This window comes from Trichechus manatus, unplaced genomic scaffold (genome assembly GCF_000243295.1).
Source record: "Trichechus manatus latirostris isolate Lorelei unplaced genomic scaffold, TriManLat1.0 scaffold00053, whole genome shotgun sequence".
In the NCBI taxonomy this organism is placed as follows: Eukaryota; Metazoa; Chordata; class Mammalia; order Sirenia; family Trichechidae; genus Trichechus; species Trichechus manatus.
Window position 1 is genome coordinate 10538816 of NW_004443989.1, and position 9109 is coordinate 10547924.

Genomic DNA, 9109 nt, shown 5'->3' on the forward strand with positions numbered 1-9109 from the left:
GTCACATAACAATGTATGTATAAATTTTTGTATGGGAAAAAATTAAAAAAAGATTCCATAGAAGAATCCTGATCAAAAGGGGGAAAACATAGAACAAAATTTCAAATTTACATGGACTCCAGACTTCCTGGGGCCATGAAAGTTGGATGAACCCCTGAAACTATTGCCCTGAGATAATCTTTAAATCTTAAACCAAAATATCCCCTGAAGTCTTCTTAAGACCAAACAATAGTTTAGCTTAACTAGAAAAATGTCTACCTTGAGCATTATGCTTTTTTAAGAACTATCTGTATGGGATCAAACCGATAATAGCATCTCGAAAGATTAGATAGGGGGCAGTCGATTTATGTTAATGGGGAGGAAAAACCTCAGAAAAGGAGGGTGAGAATGGTTATACAATCCAAAGAATGTAATCAATGTCACTAAATGGTACATGTAGAAACTGTTGAATTGGTATATGTTTTGTGATGTGTATTCTCAACAACAGAGCCCTGGTGGCGAAGTCGTTAAGTGCTATGGCTGCGAAACAACAGCTCAGCAGTTCAAATCCACCAGCCGTTCCTTGGAAACCCAGCGGGGCAGTTCTACTCTGTCCTATAGGGTCACTATGAGTTGGAATCAACTTGACAGCAATAGGTTATTCTTAACAACAACAAAATAAGTAAAATTATATTTAAAAATAATAATAATAGGGGAAACTGGGAGGGCGGGAGAGATATATGGGAACTCTCTGTACTTCCTGCACTGTTTTCCTGTAAACCTAACACTGCTCTTAAAAATAAAGTCTATTAATTTAAAAAAAAACTTTCCTGGTCAGTTCAGGCTCGTAAACAAACAAGAGCCAGCTCACGGTCTCAAACAAAGGGGGCATTAACAAGAGGAAAAAATTGCTGAAAATATTTTGCAACACCTAGGCTTACAGGGGAAATGGGACCAATCTGTGGCTCTCCACCCTCCTGAGATATATCCCAGCGTGCCTGCTCCATAGCTCCAGGGAGAAGAAAGCAAATCCTAAAGGAGCATCCAAATTAGCCATGGTTTGGCCTCACCTCACCTGACTCTTTTCTTCATTCCACAGCTCCATAGATTTCTCTGTCTTTATACACCTCCACTGGTCTCGTCTCTGCCTTTTTTCCCTGTACTGTATATGAAATCTTTACGTCAGGGAAGAATTATGCAGGGTCAACACTGATTCAGAAGCACGGTTGGCAGTGCTGCCTTCTTGGAAGACCTTGAGAAGGAAAGTTTGGTACGTGCTCTATGGGCCGACAGCAGGAAATAGCGGCCCTTTCTCCATCCATTTCCAGCTTTTATGAGGCAGTGTTAGGGGAAACATGTCAACTTCTCACCTGAAACACAGGATGAAAGAGATCCAGCCCTGCAAAGCCAGACAAAGGCCCGACCATAGAAACGGGTCAAGGAAACTGTCCCCAGAGGCCTTGGTGATCAAATGAAGCTGTTGGTGGGTTTTCATCTCAGCTTCAAATGGGCCAAGCAAAAAAAAAAGTGGGACGGGGCTCTGAGAAGGCTACATGCTACATGATTACAACTCTATGACTTTCTGGGAAAGACAAAACTATAGAGGCAGTGAAAAGACAAGTGGTTGCCACGTTCCAGGGGAGAGGGAAGAGATGAACAGGGCATTTTTAGGGCAGTAAAACTATCCTGCAGGATACTGCAATGGTGGATACATAATATACATTTATTAAAAACCGACAGGACTGAACAATACAAAGAGTGAACCCTGATGTCAACTATGGCCTTTAGTTAATAATGATGTATCGATATTGGTTCATACGTTGTAACACATGTACCACAGAGTCTTAGGCTGGGCTCTCTAGAGAAGCAAAACTAGTAAAGCATATAAATATATAAAGAGATAGATTTATATCAAGGATATGGCTCACGCGGTTATAGAAGCTGGAACATCCCAAGTCCTTAGGTCAGGATAGAGGCTTCTCTGGATTGGCGTAGCCACAGGTTCTGGCAAATCCAAGATTGGCAGGTCAGAGAGCAGGGCTCTGGCTCACAGGCTGCAAAGATTGATGAATCCCAAGATCAACAGCCAAGACTGCAGGTAAGCTGCTAGCTCAAGTCCCAAGAACCGGAGGCCAGATGAACAGGAGCCAGCTGCAGGATCCAGAGCAAGCAAAAGCTCATGAGCCTTGCCAGAATGTCCACTTACATTTGATGCAGGCCACATGCCCAGGGAAACTCCCTTTCAACTGATTAGCTACTCACAGCAGATCCCATCATGGAGGTGATCATAGTATATCAAATCCCATCATAGAAGTGATCACAACGTCATACAACTGCCAAACCACTGAGAATTATGGCCCAGCCAAATTGACACATGACATTAACCATCACATATAGGAATGCATGATGCTAATAATAGGAGAAACTGTGTCCAAGGAGAGAGGGGGTCTATGGGAACTCTCTGTACTTTCTGCACAATTTCTCTGTAAACCTAAAACTGCTCTAAAAAAATAAAATCTATTTTTTAAAATGGAAGAAAAGGCTCTGGGAATTAGCACATGGACATATCTTTTTGGGGAGACTATTCAGCCCCCTACACTGAACAGTGAGAGGCTTTGCCCTGTACGGGTTGTGTTGGTTGTCCACCCAGCAGCCATACCCCCTTCTTCTTCCTAGCAGAGGCCAGGGTCTGCGAGGTGGGCCCCACTCAGCCCCGGGGCTCTCCTATCATGTCAGCCCCATTCCATGCCATGATGGCTCTAGCCAATGGCATAAAGGGGAGCCTCCAAGGGGTGGGGTGGAGGGCGCTCCTGGTAAAGGCCATCTTCACTGATGAAACTTGGTCCAGAGGAGCAGAACCTTAGTGCTCTGGGCACACCTATGCGGACCAGGCCTGGTGCCCAGGCAGCCATCTTGGGAGCAGGAGGAGCCAGCCTGGGGTCATGCCCAACACCCTGCAGGTGGCAGAGTGGACAGAGGGGGGCAGAGTGTCCTAAAGAAGGTCGGCAGTGACTACAATCACCAACGCTATAATCCAAACTACTCCAGCTTCCCAAGGCGTGTGAAATAATAACCTCCTCCTTGTTAAGCCAAGTGAAGCTAGAGTCTTGGCTCGGGCAGCTACAAACATCCCACCTGACAAGCACTCCAAAGCTGAAAAGGGGATGGCCCTAAAAGATGCCGGTGTTTGATCATTATGACCAGGGCTATGTATGACGTGCTTCACGTGTTGTTTCTAGTCATCGCAATAACACTGGGAGGCAGGGACTCTACTATCCCCCCTTTACAAAGGACGAAACAAGAGAGGTGAAGTGACTTGCCCAGAGTCAGAAAGCCCATGATTGATGGGGCCAAGGTCTTTCTACCTCAAAGTCGCCCAACAGTCCTTCAGCCCCTTGGCAGCTCACCCCAGCTGGAGGCGAAGGTGAAGGTGGCTACCGTGCACTCTGGGGAGGGCAGCACTAGCAGACAGCCCCCACTAGAGGTCCCTGAGGTGGAGAGGATGGCTACGGGGAGCAAGCCCTGTGGGGTCACCACCACACTGCCTCCATTTCCCCCTACCCCACACACGGCCCTCCCCATGCGAGCCACAGATAGATGATAGATGGATAGATAGATAGACAGACAGACAGACAGATAGATAGATAGACAGATAACTGCCATTGGGTCCACTCTGACTCATGGCACCCCCATGTACAACAGAACAAAACGTTGCCCAGACCTGCACCATCTTCACAATCACCGGCATGTTTGAGCTATCATTGGGGCCATTGTGCCAGTCTGTCTCACTGAGGGTCTCCCTCACCCTCGCTGGCCCTCTACTTCACCAAACATGATGTTCTCCTCCAGCGATCGATTCCTCCCAGTGAGATATCTGAAGCAAGCGAGTCAGACAATAAACATTCTGTTGTGATCCATAGGATTTTCATTGGCTAATTTTCAGAAGTAGATCACCAGGCCTTTCTTCCTAGTCTGTCTTAGTCTGGAAGCTGGCAGAAACCCGTCCACCGTGGGTGACCCTGCTGGTATTTGAAGTACTGGTGGCATAGCTTCTAGCATCCACCACAGTACAACACACTGACAGACAGGTGGGGGCATGAGAGCCATAAACAGTATTTAATGATTACAGTAAGGCCTCCCTCTGGCTTCTGAGCTTCAACCCTCAATTCCCACATCCCTATTCATATAGGGACAATCCCAGCTGCAGTGTCAGGACTTTGACCCAGGTGGTCAAGTACTAGAGCCAGCTCCCACCACTGTGATAGATGGCCTCTCTAGCAGTCTCCAAAAGAAGGTTTGTACTGGCTGCTTTTACCCTCAGGTTGGAGGGAGGTGCATTCTTTCACAGTCCACTGTCGAAGAGTCCATGAGGCCAGTCACATGCTGGTCATCTGGGGTCCCTGGATCTTACGGGGTTCCAGATGGAAAAGGGGCTAACCCTATAGCTACCAACTGGACCCTAGCAACTGCCAAGGCTCTGAGGTTCCCTCAGCAACACCTCTACCTCACCCTGGAAGAAAGACATGGCCCCCCACACACCCCACCGAGTGGCCAAGCTCAGCTGAAGAGACACTTCCCCTCATTTACTATCACTCAAATTTCTCATGGAGTGAAACCGTCTAGATGCCCCAACCACATTGCTCATAACCGTAATCACTCGGTCATTCTAGAAACTGTAAAGCTGGCATCAAGTAGAAACGACCCACATTGTAGACGCGTGAAAGGTGGGCGTGGAGGGGCAGCGGTTAAGCACAGGATCTTAGCATCACACAGTTCTGGGTTCACGTCGAGGCTCTGTCCTCCACAACTCCCTGACCTGGGCAGGTTAAGGTTCAGGGTCCTCATCTGGGGCATGAGAATAACAGCACTTACCTCAAAGGGTGTCTGTGGAAACTCAGCCAGTGAATGCATGTAAAGATCGAGTGCCTGGCCCTGGGTGACGAGGCCAGTAAACATGAGCTCCTATTATTGCTTTAATCTTCTTGTTATTCTTGAGCCTCGAAAATATTCAGTCTTTGATCCAGAAATTCTACTTTGGAATTAATCCAAAATGCAGGGAGGAATTTTTACACAATGCTGTTTTACACATGCTAAATTTTATTTGTAATACTGAAAAGTTAGAAAACAGTCTCAAAGTTCAAAACTAGGCATGTGGTTCATTAACCTAGTATCCAATCAATGAAATAGTATGCAACCACCAAAAATGATTTAAGATTGTGTTATACCTGGGGAAAATGTTTATACTATAATTTCAAGAGAAAAAATCAGAATACAAAATTGTACTTACAAGTACTAATTGGGGACACATAAAAATATATATACACTGGAAAGAAATACATAACATTTAACAAGGGTTGTATTTGGCTGCTGAACAGATGGCAGTACTTGTCTTTAATCAGTATGCACCCTTTAAATAGTGGGAGGAAGAAAGTTTTAAACAAAGAAATGACTCAAACATTTAAATCAGTGTTGATGTCAATAGAAATTTGAAGTCAGTATTTGAACGAATATTACAGTCTTTGACATTCAGCTATTTCTAGTCACTCAGTACAAGCTAGCTTTAAAAGCTATGTCAAGATAATTTGCCTGTGTGTGTACGCATATATATAATACATACATATACTATATAAATACCTATATGTATACGTACATGTAAGGAGCCCTGGTGGCACAGTGGTTAAGCGCTTGGTTGCTAACGGGAAAGCCAGTGGTTCGAACCCACCAGTCGCTCCACAGGAGAAAGATGTGGCAGTCTGCCTTCATAAAAATTACAGCCTTGGAAACCATATGGGGCAGTTCACCTCTGTCCTATAGAGTTGCTATGAGTCGGAATAGACTCAATGGCAATGGGTTTAATGGTTACACACATGTGTGTATACACATGTATTATATATCCATATATCCATACACTACATATATATACATATATGCATGCATGTAAGGAGACCTAGTGGAGCACTGGTTAAGTGCTCAGCTGCTAACCATAAGGTCGGCGGTTCGAAACCACACAGTGACTCTGAGGGAGAAAGAGTTGGTGATCTGCTCCTGTAGAGATTATCGCCTAGGAAACCCTATGGGGCAGTTCTACTCTGTCACATGGGGTCACTATGAGCTGGAATTGACTTGACAGCAACTAACAACTAATGATGTGCGTGTGGTGTGTGTATCCACCAGGATTTTCTTTCCCAAGAGAAAATTAAATATCTTTATTTTTCTGACCAAAAAATCCCTAAAGGTGGATTCCAAATAGTCTTAAGAAAACAGATGACCGGTTGGGATTTATGAATACATGATATATAAGGGAATAATTATAACACTTCACATGTTCCTGGCAAAGTCTCAGCCATACATGTTCGAAATTATTTTTTAATTTATTTCAGTAGTAAAAAAGAAAGGAAAAAGTCATCGAGTAATTGAATTCCCTGCCTGTAAGCATTTTCACTTAAATATATTCATTTGTTTTTTAACTGACTCAATAGAAATTCATAGACCAAAAAAATGAGGTCTGAGCTAGTAATCTAGGTTCCAGCCATAAACCCAGCAGCTCTGGGCACTAATTGGGCAGTCTTTCAACACCCCTGTGATCCTGGGCCAGTTACCAGGCCTGGTTTCCCACTTCTTTGCAAAGAGAGTTAAAAATACTTATGGACCCAGATCGTTGGCTGCTGAGACTGGGATTGGCCTGGAGACTGGGCTCGAATCCCCATCTGGGGAAATTGAGGGCAATGCAGGGGCTGAAGGGAGGAACAGGGCTGGGTGCCAGTCTGCTGCTCACCTGCAGGGCTGAGAGCCACATGGGATGCTCTCTGTGCCTCATTTTCCTCATCAGAAAAACAGGAATAATGAAAGTACCTATCTTATCAAGATCAGATTGCTCAGACTGGACCCCATACAATGGTTTTGGCTTACTCCTTCCAACTTTTTTAATAATTGGCCCTCAAAATGGTTGAGTTCGGGTTGGTATTTTTCCTTGTTGGCAAAAGCTGGTTGGCCAGTTTTATTAACACTGGGTGACACAAACAATTAAGGCACTCACTACTAACCAAAAGTTTGGCAGTTCAGATCCGCCCAGAGACCCCTCAGAAGAAAGGCCTGGCAATCTATTTCTGAAAAATCAGCCATTGAAAACCCTATGGAGCTGTGTATATTCTCAACAAAAAAATAAAAGTAAAATAAATTTAAAAAAGGAAGAAAGAAAGAAAAGCCTATGGAACACAGTTCTACTCCGACACACATGGGGTCGCCATGAGTCGGGATCAACTCGATGGCAACTGGTTTGGTTTGGTTAGTTTTATTAAGCACTTACTACGTACCAAGCACTTACTACGTACCAAGCACTTACTCATATTATCAGCCATATAATCCTTCCAGTAGCCCTGAGTTGCTATCGTTATTTTCCCATTAAACAGATGGGGAGACTGCGGCTTAGAAAGTAGTCAAACTAGGATTTGAACCCAGGCAGTCAGACTCCAAGCCCAAGAGCTTAATCACTACTCTATGCTACACTGACTTAGACCAGGGATCAGTAAACTGTTTCTGTAAAGGTCCAGAGAGTAAATATTTTAGGCTTTGCAGGCCATTTAGTCTGTCACAACTACTCAACTCTGCACTTACAGGTCAAAAGTAGCCAGAGACAGTATGTCCACAAACGTATATGGCTACATTCTGATAAAACTTTATTTACAAAAACAGGCAATGGCCCTTGGGTTGTAGTTTGCTAACCCTGACATAGATGAATTATGAGCCATTACCTGGGGCTGGGTGCCCTGAATTAAATCAGAGTTTTGGTAGAAAGGAAAAGGAGTGGTGGATACCAGGTAAAAAAGAAGCAGAGTTAGCCACAATCACTAAGTTAAATCTACACGCCATGAGCTACAAAGTTTAACAGAAAACCAAGAGCCTGGGGCTTTGCAGAACAGAGGAAAATCTCTGCCCGAAGTTTGCACTGCTCACCCATCTTGGAAGAAAGCCCTGGCTCCATGCCGCTTTCAGGATCCTCCCCCAGACCTAGCTCCAAAGCCTCTTCTCTGTTAGTGAAACTCTCTTACTTGGCTTCTAACAACGTGGACAGTAATGGGCTCTGTGCCTGCTGGCTGGGGGTGGTGTGGGCTATATGTTCCTTTCTACAGCTGGGGTCCACCCTCACCTCCACAGAGGGCCTCCTCTGCCCGTTTACACCTGGGCAAAAATTGGATCAAACTCTCGAAACTCTGTCCAGCCTTTGCATTTGCTGTCCCTTCTGTCTGCAACATCCTTTTCCCCATCTCCTCTCCACCTGGCTAACGCCTTCACATCTCAGCATAAGCGTCTACTTCCAGGGACAGCCTCCCCTGGTTCAGACACCGCTCCTTTCAGCTTAAAAACCCATTGCTGTCAAGTCGATTCCAACTCATAGCAACACTAGGGGACACAGTAGAACTGCCCCACAGGATTTCCTAGGCTGTAACCCTTATGGAAAAACAGATCACCAGGCATTTCTCCCAAGGAGCAGCTGGGGGGTTCAAGCTGTTAACTTTCCAGTTAGCAGTCAAGTGGTTTAACCACTGCACCACCAGCTTAAGACCCCCTTTTTCCAATTCCCATACACCTTCACTTTCCCCTTGTAATTCTCAGCACATGGCTATTCTACGATATTTGTCTCCCCCTCCCCCCGGGTTGGAGCCCTGTGTGAGCAGGAACCCCATGGTGCTATTCTCCATGGTTTTCCCAGCTCCTAGCACAGCGTCTAACTCAAGTATTTTCTGAATAAATGAACTGAAAGAAAACCAAATGTGCAAGTAGAATTCTCTAGTTCCAAAGGTAAAGTTAAAACTCAGTGGTATTACATCATTAGAATAAGCAATACGGTTTAACTCTTTTATTCTTCTTATTTTTCCCCGTTTTCTAGGTTTTCAAATTTATAAACTGAGGTAAAGCAAGGTCACATGAAGGAGTAAGCTCTTTAAAAAAAAACAGTTTTTCAGGGTTCATGTATTTAATTAGCATCGAAAACAACATAGTTACATTATACTTTTTATACTACTAATCCACATGTGTGCAAATTCGCCTCTGAGGACAACTTAGTGTTTTTACGATATGCTTCAATATTTCCCTATTGTTCCAAAGTAATATTTTTTGCTATTAAAATACA